Source organism: Thunnus thynnus, chromosome 10 (genome assembly GCF_963924715.1).
Source record: "Thunnus thynnus chromosome 10, fThuThy2.1, whole genome shotgun sequence".
In the NCBI taxonomy this organism is placed as follows: domain Eukaryota; kingdom Metazoa; phylum Chordata; class Actinopteri; order Scombriformes; family Scombridae; genus Thunnus; species Thunnus thynnus.
In genome coordinates this window covers 17,079,704-17,093,723 of record NC_089526.1, presented here as the reverse complement: position 1 = coordinate 17,093,723, position 14,020 = coordinate 17,079,704, and the positions used below count along the sequence as shown (strand labels likewise).

The following is a 14,020-nucleotide window of genomic DNA, read 5'->3' as shown; positions in this document are numbered from 1 at the left end:
TTTAAAACTTATTTCGAGGCTACTGAAATTTGGGACCCATTGATCTAATGTGAATAATGTGAAGTAACAAGCTCAATACCCAACCCTAGTATGCCAGTTAACCTATAGACCAACATACGTAACCGGTCAAAAATATTCTCAGTGGTTAACCGTTAATTGGTTAACCATTGACATCCCTAATTCATACCCATACATAGTGTTGAGCTCTTAGTCAGGGACACATTAAACATCTCTATCACTTATTTTCAGTAAGTATTGGTATCATATAACAACTTTCTATTTCAGTGCAGAACCTTGTTTTGTACAGTAAGTGGAGCTCTCCATTGCCTGCAACCCTCCTCACTCTCCTCTCTGCCATCGGTGGTTCAGCTGTTGTTTCTCATTATAAAAACCACCTTATTGTGTTTCTTATTATCCCAAGCTGCTCCAAGCAACCAGTATACTGTGTGTGTGTGTGTGTGTGTGTGTGTGTGTGTGTGTGTGTGTGTGTGTGTGTGTGTGTGTGTATGTGTATGTGTGTGTGTGTACAGTAGCTGCCAAATGGAGTCTTTATTTGCCTCCAACCTTCTCTCTCGTTCTCTATTCAGGTGTTTGTCTCTTCTGTCCCCTCATTATAAAAACCACCGTACCCCCTCTCTCCTTCCCATCTCTTTCTTTCTCCTCTCCCTCTCCTTCCCCTCTTCTCCCCTTCTCCCACCGTCTCTTTCTCTTCTCTACCTCCCTCCTTCCCCCTTTCTCTTTACCTTTCTCTCACTCATTATCCAACAGCTTGAAGCAACCAGTCAGCCATATGTGAGTGAAAACTGCCACCTCACACTGTTAGCTTGTATTATATTGAGTCGGCTCCTTGCCTTAAACTTTGCCCTAAACCTTTGGCTATTTTTGTTCTTTTTAACAGTCAAACTAATTAACCGAGCAGCTCACAGCCAACATCCAGCATCCAGCCATATGTGAATCTATCTCACAATTGTAGCTGGTTTGGAACTTGTGTTTGCCTTTAAAAAAAAAATTCTATTGTGGGGTTTTTTCTGTATTACTAATTAGCGAAGGAGCTCACCATCAACCATGTGTGAAGCTTGTTTGGTAGCCTTGTTTGTACTAAAACTCTGATGACCGTAAGCTATCTCTCTCTTGTCTTTCATTACGGATACCATTTGAAAATGTGCATTCTCACATTTAATATTTTTTTAATTTTTATTTTTCTTAAAGCTGCGATAATCAATATTTAATCTTTCTATTAACAATGGATGAAATTAGTATTTGTAATGTAAAAGAGATACTAGTGATGAACCCAAATAGAATTATCACCAGACTCTGCGGTTCCTCTCAGCTCTACAGAGCATTTTAGCAGAAAGCAGCAATTAAGCAGCAATTAATCAATATTTTTTAACAATGTATCAAATGACAGTGTGTAACGTCAGAGGCGTCGCATAGCCCTACAGAGAATTATCTCCCAATTCTGCTTTATAGTGAGTTTCAGTTCTTTGTTTAGCCGACCGGCTGGCAACTTTACTGTTTTGGTGCACTCCTCCTGCTCTCTTAGTGTAATTTTCAGCCACAGCAGGTGGCTGTTATCAGAGAAAAAGCTCTAAAAGCCCCACTGTACACTCCCTGCTCAGCACCAAATGGAAAACAGACACAGTTAGCAACTAGCTGGTAAATATAGTCAAGAATTTAGCAGCTAAACAGCCAGATATCTCCCTCAGGAACTGAAACAGAAGCAGAGCTAACAGAGCTAAAACAGAGCTAAAGGACAGCATGTATTGGACTTACATTCATCAGGTGGCCAGAAACACAACAGCAAATGAACAATGTTGCTGCTTAACTGCTGGATGTTTAAATAAGCAACTGTTTGCTAACAAGTTAGCCATATCAACTTAAAAGGTAATCAATCTCTGGTCAGTGTCGTGTTCACAACATGTTTCTGCTGCCCCCATGTGGCCAAAAAATAAGTTACTGCAGGTTTAAGGAGTAAAGTGAAAGCAAAAGCATTCACGTCTCAAGTTTTGTACCAGTTAAAAATATATAAGACAGTGACAGAAAGCCTTTTCATGAACACACAATTTAAATATATTAGACCTATACATTGCAGGGCACTACGGTAATGTTTTTAGCAAGGAATACATGTGCTCCTAGATGAAAAAATTTAGGAGCACACAAAGAACAGTGAAAATGTTAAAGTAACACAGAGTTTATTAACTCGGTAATGGGACGACTTCTCCGCAGTTTATCTTTCATACTAAGAGTCTTATTGTCTTCAGCCCATCGTCAGTTACTACCTGCTGCTGTTTCTGCTGTGCTGTGCTATGTGTGGGTATGCTCACGTCTTTGTCAGTCTCAAATTTAAATACACTGAGGGCATCCTGATGCAAGATCTGTATTCTGAGAGAACACCATTTCTCCAAGAGGAGTATCAATGAGAAAACAGGAACTGAACTATCATTCACCTTTTTGTGTCGGACCACAGTCAAGAAGTTAATACATTAATCAGGAACAGTCCTCATTGTGTGTTTTAAACTCAAGCTGCAAAAATTAGTCGATTAATTGATTAGACAATCAACAGAAACTGAATTGACTCAGCTATTTTGGCTCACCACTACCAGAGCGCCACTACCCTCTGCCTCCTTATGGAGGCGCTGAACAGACTGGTGACAGTTAGATGAACGGCCATAGACCATATTCACAGGGGGACCATTTTCCTCTGGGTGGGAAACTGTCAAGTAAAGCCTGTGTGATAATGGCGAGATGGTCATTTGAACTTCATTTTTAATATGTAAAATTGAACTGATAAGCGTTACACCGACCCACAGTTGTAGTTTTACTTCTTTTTGGACTGGACACCACTGACACGCTTTTAACTTAGCCTGTTAGCACCTGCTACTACCAATGTTATTGAGGAAAAATATATAAAACAGCTTGCAAACTAATTAAATCTGTATCTACAAAGCTGTGTGAAAGTTAATCAGGAATCCTTTCTAAGTAAATGAAAAAAAACAGCTGATGCATCATCGCAGACAGACTGGAAATAAAGCTGCTAATGTTAGCTAGCCCGATTCACTCACCCTAAGCGTGACGTCAGAGGAAAATGGCCACCATATGAATATGGTCCATTGTAGGTGACAACGAAGAAGAAATGCATCAAAATAACTAGCCATGAGCAGCTGCTGTCAGACTCTCTGTGTCCACGCTGGAAACATGCTGTTGCTGTATGTGTAAAGAAGCAACTGCCTGCTAACATGTACACCATAACATCGTTATCAGGTTATAATACATCATTAGGTTTACAGCTTTATGTGCTGTTATTATTGTGAAGGCCACTCTCCCCACATTGGAATGACAAATTTGTTAAATATCACTCCGCTTTCACAGACGCCCAGAGCAACTGCTCCAGCCATCCATTGACTCCAATGTTAACCCACCCCAGCACTAAGACGCTTTGAGCATCAGTCCCATTGAAGAACCGAGGGTCTGAGGATCCACCATCTAGAAGTCTTTCCCCCCACTGTCAAGGTTTTCTTTTGTCTCCTTGATAATTCAACAATACCATAGGTTAATGTTATGTCCATCCATTTTAATTATTTCTGTTAAATGGGACAGAGCAGGTGAACCCAAGTGCAGATACTCACAGCAAGGAGACAGGGATATGGTAGAAACAAAGTATTTATTGTAAAGGCTGGGGAAAAAGAATGCAATTCTGGGGAAGCTTAGGTTGGTAGCTGGGAAACTGGGGCTTGAGCAGGTAGCTGGGAACCAGGAGCTGAGGCTTGAGCTGGAAGCTGGGAACACGGGTTTAGGATTGGGCTGGAAGCTTCGGCTGAGGCTTGGGCTGGAACCAGGGAACCTGGGGCTGAGGATTGGGCTGGAAGCTGGGAACATGGGTTGATGATTGGGCTGGAAGCAGGGAACTTCGGCTGAGGATTGGGCCAGAAGCTGGGAACATGGGCTGAGGATTGGGCTGAAAGCTGAGAACCTCGGCTGAGGCTTGGGCTGGAAGCCAGGAAGAGCGGGGATTCAGGGCAGGGAAGCAGGGCTGACAAGAAGATACAAGGGGCTGGAGACAGGGGCTAGAACCAGAGCAGACGGGACTGCAGGGAAATAGGAGACAGGTTTAGGCAAGGGAAAAAAAACAGGCAACAACAAGAAAGCTGGTAATGCATGAAAAAATGGCTCAAAGCATAGACTGACTGGGGCAGAGGCGACAATCTTGCAGAGTGAAAGTGGCAGGGCTGAATATTTGTAGAGGTCTTGATTATTGAGCGGAGGTGCAGCTGGTGTGGCTCCACTCTGACTCCAGCACACCTGTCTCCACTCACACAATCAGACACACACACACGGGGAGAGAGGGGAAAGGAGCCACTCGATGAGTGGCAGCAGGTCAGGGAGATAAAGGATCATGACAATTTCTCCTTCAATTCTGAGAAATCAAGTTTTTTTGTCAGTTTTGGATAGCAGAAGGCTATATTACCCATGATCCTCAGCCACTGTTGCTATGGAGACGGAGCCAGTCTGCTTTGCATTACCCATTACAAAACTGTAATTTATTTCAAACTGATTAAGATTTTGTGTGTGCTCATGGAGTCAACCCCTTCACACACACACACAACACTGTTTTTTGTTGAAGTGGGTTGACACTAAGCTAAGTGTAATCTTATGTACAACAAAGCTTCATTGTGACAGCAATTGTTTGGTAAGTGTAGAAGAAAACTTCTTCTTCTGTCATTGATTGTTCTTTCATTCAGATTAGACAGTTTGTCCTCTGACAGAATCACTCAAGCGAAACTATCATTCAGTCCACTACTACTCGGGTTAACAAGATGATTCTATTTCTTAAACAAGCAATTCAGCAGTCTTTGTAAAAGTCCTCTCTACAACCATGAATGTATGTCTACAACGATGACAACGCTATAATTTACTTCCTGTGTCCCAGAGGGTCAAGCGTGACTCGATCCAATCAGAAACCATGCCAATTAGACGCCTCAACTGGCACATAATTACCACTCTGAAGAGGCTGATGGGCCATTAATTAGCAGGTCATTAACGAGACTGATTGTTCATTAACAGCAGAGCATATTAGAGGAGATAAGACCCGATTGTAATGGACTCTGGTGGAGGAGAGAAAGGCTGAAGCTGTCTCCAATAGAATTAGGTGACCTGTTATGGCAGTCAAGACTGGGATAATAATGTTAACAGTGGCCATTAAAGGGGAATACCACTTACTTTTAATGTTGGAGTATGTCAGTCATATGGCTGAGAACTGTGTTAGTGCACCTTACCTCCCCCATAGATACATATCATCACCAAGCACTTGCAGGGTATGTAAGGTGGCTAATTACCTTAGCCATAAACACAACAGACTATAGAAAAACGTGTAGACCGATGGATGGTATGAATGATGGATGGATTACATATCCTGTTTGACCTGAGAGGGTCTCGAGATTGCCCAGGAAGAGCTACTGTAAGGGAGAGAGGTGGAGAGAAGGACATCTGGGCCACTCTGCTTAATGAAAAAACCTTTTCTGTGATCAAGGCTCTTAATGACTTGAATAAGTCATAGCAAACTGCTTCAGGTCCACACTCAAGAAAATGAAGACAAAGTTTGCTTAGCGTTCAGACCCACCCAAGCTGAGAAGAAAAATGAATGGGATTTAATCATGGTGGTTGCTATTTGATTAAGTCTGTGAAGATCTGTGTTTATGTTCATTGACCAACCCAGTGCACTATTACAACAACAGATAGTAACCTGGTTCCAGACCTCTGAATCGCTACCCACATCTCAATTCTTTCAGCAATTCAAAGAAATCTAGTGTCATTATCGTCTTTATCACAACTGTGGATTAGATCAGAGCAGCCCTACATGTCGTTGTAAGTTGACTTGCAGGGATAGGACCTCAACATATTTTTTCGATTGGACATGAAAAACATAAAATGTACTTTGGTTACTTTGTGTCGGTTTCAGTTTTTGTCAGTCTCTGGATGGCAATATTTTAAATATGAGGACGGACCACTCCATTTACTGATCTCTCCATTCATCAAACATTCTTCTCTTACTTTCCCCATGTGAAGTTTTTTGCCATACTTGTAAAAAGCCAAATTAGAAACCTGGTTGCCCATAAACATGGCCAAGAAAGACAATTTCTTTCTCCAGGAGAAATTTGCCTGGTAAAATCAAGCTTCTCTACTCCTCTACCTCATCTACAAGGTTTCTTGTTTACATGACAGTTAAGAAATTAGCTCAGCTTTTTTTACAAGAAAACTCCACATGGTAACTCCAAGAAACCACTACAGCAGCTTCCACTGAAATGAAAACGACATTGGTGGGACAGATGCATCTCTCACTAATGAAGTTAGTTAGGGAAAAATTGACATAAAGATAAAACAATTGTGTTATCAAGACTGTTATTCTCACCCACATAGTATATACAGTCAGGAAGGTTTAGGGTTTGGATGCACCATGTTTTCACACCAGGGGGCATGCTGATGCAGTGAGCCTGAAGGTTTGGTTTTAGTCATCCTGATCTATCTTGGCCTGGTCTGTGTCAGTCCGCTGTAGAGGTTCCCTGGGGAAGGAGTGTTCTAACATCTTTGACTCTTCATTTCACGCTTCATTTGCCATCACACTCTCCCAAAACACTAACTGTGCATCTAAGTGTGTGTGTGTGTGTGTGTGTGTGTGTATGTGTGCTCGGGGTCGTTCTGTCTCTCCATACGTACTCTTTGTCTCACTTTTTCTCTTACACATACAAACACACACAGACACAAAGTACACACACATGTTTAAAAGGTAAATGATAGTGAACGGGAGACCAGCTTCCAGCTTAAATCTGCTGGCATAAATAGGTACTGTATTGTTCTCCAAGGGCAAGCAGAGCATAATGCAGAGTGGACCGGAGTTCTTGCACTGTTATATGGATGGATGGAAGGTTTTAACACACACTGCAGTCACACACACATACACACACACACACACACACACACTAACTCTGTAACTATTGTTTTACTCCCAAAGTCAATGCAATTACCTCCCCCTCTCTCTGCATTGTATCCAATGTATGAATATGGCTAGAAGACATGCAGTAAATGTGAGTGTGTGTGTGTGTGTGTCTGTGTGAGAAGGGGGAGTAGTTATAGTAGTAGTTATAGGAGACACTGTAGCTCATAAAGCCTCTGCAGCATCTATACGAACGTTCTCTACGGCTACAGGGTGGTGGATTTCACTGCAAGGTGTTGCTTTTTATTTTCATTTTGCACAATGACTTATTTTTGCAATACATGAACAAAAAAAGTGAGTTTTGACACTCCTGTTTATTTATTAACATGTGAACCACACAAGGCCCTGCAAAGAATGGTTCCTTCATACAATAGGTGGTGCTCTACCCTGCCTAAAGGATATTTACACCAGGCGCTGCAAGAATAATGCTAGGAGAATCGTTAAGGATCCCAGCCACCTGGATAACGGCCTTTTCTCCCAAAGGTACCAGAAGGAACCAGATAAACCAGGCCAGCACTGAGAGGCTCAGGACGAGCTTCTAACCTCAGGCCAACAGGACCCCCTCCCCACGCGTATTCTCTTTGAACTCTTTTTAACGCACAGATTAAAGGAACTGTCGGAATTACATTTCACTGTGATTGTGCTTTATATGATTACATGTGACAAATAAACTTGATTCATTCATTCATTCATTCATTCATTGAATTTACCTAAAATGTTATGTTTTAAAAGCCAGAATTACACACTCCCTGCAGGAAAAATAGGACATTCACAAGTTCATTCAAAGTCAGCCAAGATTATTTCCCCAGTCTGCGATTGAAATTCACACAACAGCCATCAGACAGTAAATTGGCTTTTGGAGCTGAGATGGTGATAAAATATCAGGTCTGAGACACAGGTTTAAAGATACACACCTACACACACAAACACACACACATCTGAAAGCACATAAATCCAGTCCTGACATGTAATAGCTTTTAAGCACAGTGAGGCATTGAGTTGCATCACCAGCAGCAGCTATCATTACACACACACACACACTCAGTCACACACACACACAAATACACCACGGTAGGTAGGTATGAATAGATGGTGTGTCTCAGATTGGTGAGATTGGTTCCATCTGTCGTGGAGAGGGTTGCAGGGTCACATCCCTCCTATTACCTGTCCAATGACACTTGATTCACCTGAATGTAGGTGTGGAAGTGTGCGATGGATGGAGCAACATCTACGCAACAGGGAAAAAGGGGGACAGGTAAGGATAGATAGATAGATAGATAGATAGATAGATAGATAGATAGATAGATAGATAGATAGATAGATATTCTCTTTTAGATTCACTTTTTTAAAGTTGATTTTTTTCTTTTAAAGTCGCCCTCCACTGATTTGTTTTCCTTCTTGTTACTCCACTTGTTCACCTGTTGTTTGGCCTTCACTGTGCACAATAATGTATGTGCAGAGTTTGACACTAGGAAGGAGACATCTTGTGTCCAGTAGATAAATTTTTGAAATCAAAAATATTTGCATATTCACTGATTCAGGATTTTTCATTGAGGGAGAAGGAAGAGATGCCATTTTAAGGATTTTTAAGGCAGTTTATTTTTTTGTGGAAAAACCATATCAGACAAAAATTATTATCAGCAGAGTATTTTTATATGTCTTAACACATATATGGAGGGGATCATTAAATACATTGATTTTGCCTTGCCTAAAAGGACCTTTAGACAGTCTCCACATTAGCAGGTCTCAGCCAAGAGACCACAACCCGCTGCAGTCTTTCGATACCAGTTTGGATCAGAGAGACACTGTGTGCAGCAGTAACTGTGTCAGTATGATGTTGGTGTGCTATTGTAAAAACTATGAATTTATATTATATCAAAAAATGTGTTACAGGCTTCCCCAGTATGTCATACAATTAGTCCAGCCAAAGTACTGTACATCCCATTCTGTCTTATAGGGAGACAATTTCAGGCCAAACTTCATTCATAAACGTGGTAGTTTAAAGGTGCCTTGCTACAGTAGATGGCAAAATTACTTTTCTGACCTTTTCTGAAACATGCAGCTGATAAAATTGTCCTTTTTTAATCCAATCAATAAAATAGCTTATAAAAGCCAGCCATTGAGTAACTGTACATATTTACAGTGCATGTAATCATCTGTTGCTAGACATAGGGGAAATTAAACTTATGGACCTCAAACAGGCTAGCTGAGTCGACAGATAAAGTAGTTGCTGTCTGTTATTTTGTACAGAAAACACAACACGTGATCTCTACACAGGTCTGAACAAGAACCTCTACTTCTGCAGAAACAGAGGATGCATGTGGCAAATTGAGAGGACATGGGATGATACAAACATACAAGAAGAGAGAGACAGATAGACAGAGAAAGATTGACTGATAGAAGTTTTATCAATCAAAGACCAAAGCAGAGTGCTAATCCTCCAGCCAACAGAGATAGGAGAAGAGCCAGGCGAGGAGAGAGAGAAAAGGAGACATGGAAGGAGAGAGGGAGGGGGCGATAGGAGGGAGACAGGACAGGAAAATGAAGAGAAGGAGAAGGACGGAGAAAAGAGCAGAGAGGAGATGGTGAATGTGGTCCGCTGAAGGACAATCATTGTCTATCAACACGAAGAATTACCTTTCTCTCTCTCCCTTATGACCACATGTGAGCACACATACACACAAAGAAGAACAAGTTGACCTGTGAGGGAACACTGATTGAATCTTCAGTGGGATTAACAGGGATTTAGCCCAGTGTAATGATATCTGAATGAGCTGATTAGCTATCTGATGACACTCTGCTGTTTGACCTCCACAGCCCAATAACAACTGGTAACTCATCACATTCACTCATGGCTGAATTCAAACAGGGAGAGAAAAAAAATAAATAATATGGAACTCCTTGAGACACCGATCAGTGTTTTGTCTTTGCTAAATGAACCAGGACTGTGTGGGCAGCCATGACATGATCAGTTTTGGATAAAAATCAGTGTTCGTGTGGTCAACAAGACAGTGACAAATCACACAAGCAGGGCCACAGTACTATTATGATGGTGGTGAAGGGCGAAGGCTTCCCAAGACGGTAAAAATACAACAACAAATATAGCTGCAAGCAGTGATTACAGATGGCCACACAAACATGTAGAATGTGGACAGGAAAAGAGGCAGGAGAGGAGTTTCAGAGGTAATAGCAGCCTAAGCACAACTAGTGCTTGGGCAGCTATACAGTACAAGGAGGGGAAAACCTCTGCAGGAATAGTTTGACATTTTGGGAAATACACTCATTCGTTTTTTTATTAGATCAGAATTAGATCAGGAGATCAATACCACTCTGTAATATAAAGCTATAGAGCCAGCAGCCGGTTAATCCGTACAATAACCGAGGAGTAAATCATGACAAGGGTATGACAGGGTTATGTGCCAGACTATTTCTTGGGCTGGGTGCAGTAACTTCCTAAGGTCCCCACTGGTTGCCTGGCAACCCCACGGAGACTACAAGAAGTAAGCGTATTTTCCAAATGGCAAACTATTTCTTTAAAGCAAGAAGGAAACTATTTATTCAAGCTAATAGTTGCCTAGACAATCATAAAACACCTGTGAGACCACAAAACTGTGAAAATGTCTATGTGTTGAATGCTATACATTTTGAGTAGATTGTAAACTTCAAGTTTAACTTTAACTTTTTTACCCCTTAGGAGAAATTTTCTCACAAGCTACACATAGACCTGCACATAAAATATGCAAAAACATAATAAGATACATAAAACATTGAAATGAGGAAAAAACATGCTGAAAGCTACCACATAAGTTACATAAAATACAAAGTTGACAGAATATCATAAGAGCTGAAGTACATTAAGCCACAATAAACCCCAATCATAGTCTTAAAGTCCAAACACACAACAGAAATTACAATAATGCATCAACAGGTAGTCCAATACATGTCATATTATCCTAGTGTGTTTTGAATATAAGCTGCATCTCTGAATCAAAATAAATAAATAAATAGAGTAGATCTGTGCTGGCTGTTTTCCTCCCATCTCCCCTTATTCCCTGAAAGAAGTATACTGTGTCTCAATCACAACCAACACAGAGGTTATATCAGGTGAGGATTATGGAGACCAGAATTTGCAGAGCACTTTTTCACATCTACCTGCACATTACCAATATCTGCAGACAACTGGCCAAACAACACTTCAGTTGAAGAATTTTCTTTATTTTCTCTGAGAGCAAATCTGAGTCAAGAGATCAGAGTCTATGTGCTCGGTCCTTTGGTTATCAACAGGCATGGAGCAGATTATTGTCAAATATTGTTAAAATCTGATCACAGTGTTAACATGTGTTAGCTTAAGTCAGCTTTTGTCTTTTGCTAAATGTCAAGTTACTGCAAAACTGCTGTTGAAAGAAGTTCAAGGTCTATATATATTAAAGTGAATAACATAGTGCATAAAATATAAACAATTCGATGTATCAGTGTTACTAGCAGTCGACATCCCAGTAGAATCCACCATAAACATTGTGCTTCAACTGCTGTAGCAAAATAATTCACATACTGAGATATCATCCAACAGATTCAGACTGTTATGTCATTGTTAACAGGGAGTAAAGAAGTTCCCTACACTACTCCTGCTGTTCCAATAGGTCAGAAACATAAATATGAAAGTTCCCCTGCTGGCTCAGCATGCACTGGAGTTGGTCTATCGATCAGCTTACCAGAGCTGCTAGTGTAGTCTGTTTCTTTGACCTGATATTTCAGGGTAGTTCTCATGAGTTTTTTTTTCACATATATTTTAAGAAGTAAGACATGTGAGCTCAGAAATGCAGCATGCGCTCAATCTCAGCCTATCAACAACCTGTCATGTGGCCCAGACTTGTTGTATGTAGGTCTAAGTATAGTTGTGACGTTTCTGTTAATGTCTTTATAAACCTAGGACAGGTTGTGACAGCTTCTTCCCGGGTGTGATTTCACACTGAGCTATGTTGGACAGTGAAGTCATGGATCTGACCTGCTCATTCAGCAAAACCACATGCACTTATTGCTACAGTATGTAGTTAATCCAATGACACCTGTGCAAATCAGTCTGAGGGGAAACTGCATGCACTGGGAAGTAAAAGAAAAGATGCCATTACTGTCTGTCGTCATTACACAGCACATACGCCATTTCTCCATAATCGCTGAAATGTGAAAGTGACAAAAACCTGAAGGCAGGCAGGACCTAAATGAGCACTAAGATTGCCTCAGTTGATATTCTGTGTCTCCCAAGTGTCATAGAAACTTGCCTGCAGAAGTTCAGCAAAGTACACATCGGAAAAACAAAATCAACAGAGGAGCCACTCGTTGATTTCAGCTAACAAGTTGGTGTGTATGTGTGTGCTCTCTGAAAACACACTTCCTGCGCAGTACAGCAGGTGCCAAATCCTCCATCAAAGGAAGATGAGGCGTTTTATGCACACCACAATCAATTTCTTAATGATGGTTATTATATGATTGAGCTGTAGTCCTAAATTGCTTACATCCATTTCCGGGCCCACATTAAAATTAGTAATGATTGTCATCAGCCTGCTTAAATCAGTGTGCTTACATGCCCTCATGTTTTTATTATAATTTATTATGGAAACTATATGGACTATCAATATGCAGCCATTTTATGACAGTGTGTTCACCAACTTAACAGTAGCATTTATAATAATTATGATGTGAGTTATATTGATTGTTATCTAGCCTATTCACTTGATTTATGAAGGTATTTTATTGGTCGGTATTTCGTTGGAAGGTGGTCAGAATTGTGATTGAATTTATACAAATTATTCTGCTTCAGTGCAAGTTGACTCAGAAATGGACACACTTATCTGTCATGACTGGATGGCAGAATAAGCAGATCTCTGGCGCACCCAGGTGGTGATGGAGTGTGACTGCAAAGACAAGTGTCGCAGGATTTGTTGGGTACTGTCACATACTATATTTATATATTTATTTTGGAGTAGGTAGACTCAGTTAGGTAGATATATACCATATATATACAGTCATACAAGGTTGAAACCATACAAGGTTTATTTCACTTTTGAGGATTTAATGATTACATTTATTCCTTAAACCCTTAAAGCTTATTGTGATTTTAAACAAAGCCCAAAACTTAAACAGACTAATTAAAACTACTACTATGTACTTTCTCGGGTGGAAACACAGCACAGATGCCCCTAAAATGTGAAAGCACACACACAGACACACTCTATTGGGCCGTGTGCTTGGATAGCAGAAAGCCCCTGCGCTGTTCATTAATCACTATGTTGAGGTTTTGATGCCACAGCAGGAATGGAAATGCTGGTCTAACACTCATAGATATACTATACTGCCTTCATCAGCTTCACTGAAAGTGTTGGAGTTGGGAGAAGTAATACTCAGGGCACAAGTAGCACTGGTCACACGCAGAAATACTACAAAACACTGGAACCAGTTGCTGGTTTGTGCATAGTAAGGATTCATTTATTTCCCAAACACACAAGACAACAACCCAAAACATAAAGCCAAAGCTACAGGAAGAGCTTTAAAACAACATTTTTAATAGTTGGAGTTGCCAAATCAGAATCCATATGTCAGTCCAATCCAGAGATGGTGGCAAGATTTGTCAATTGTCAATTATTTTGCAAATACAAATAAGGAAGAATTACAGTGTCCAAATATTTAAAGCTGATACAAATCTATCCACATACTATAAATTAAAGGCTTTAATTGCTTTAGTTAAAAGTTAAATATACAAAATAATCACTTGGGGGGTAATGAATACTACTGCAATTAGCTTGCTCGTTCTGTGATTCATTTGCAGAGATTTGTTTTACATTATCATTCTTTTGTTTATCAATCTAAAAAATGAATTGCATCCACTGCAGTTACACTTCTGGCATATTAATATACTTCTGAAGTTGTGTGCTATACTTTTTGGGAGTAAAGACTACTGGGCAATGTTTATTCACAGAGCCTGTGTGAACTAAGCATCATGACTGGCTGAAGCTAAAGAAGTATTATTTAGATTTC

General features: G+C 40.5%; 2 long non-coding RNA genes across 2 annotated transcripts; one reads left to right on the top strand and one right to left on the bottom strand.

Annotated features, from left to right (window-relative positions):
• Positions 1-3,642: 3,642 nt before the first annotated feature.
• Positions 3,643-4,287, bottom strand: LOC137190590 (uncharacterized). The gene is made up of 2 exons (XR_010930246.1): positions 4,186-4,287; positions 3,643-4,085 (listed from the first exon to the last, which is right to left on the bottom strand). It is a non-coding gene; the product is annotated as an uncharacterized lncRNA (long non-coding RNA).
• A 130-nt stretch (positions 4,288-4,417) lies between these two features.
• LOC137190591 (uncharacterized) lies at positions 4,418-7,674 on the top strand. Its single transcript, XR_010930247.1, has 2 exons — positions 4,418-4,687; positions 7,472-7,674. It is a non-coding gene; the product is annotated as an uncharacterized lncRNA (long non-coding RNA).
• Positions 7,675-14,020: the final 6,346 nt, after the last annotated feature.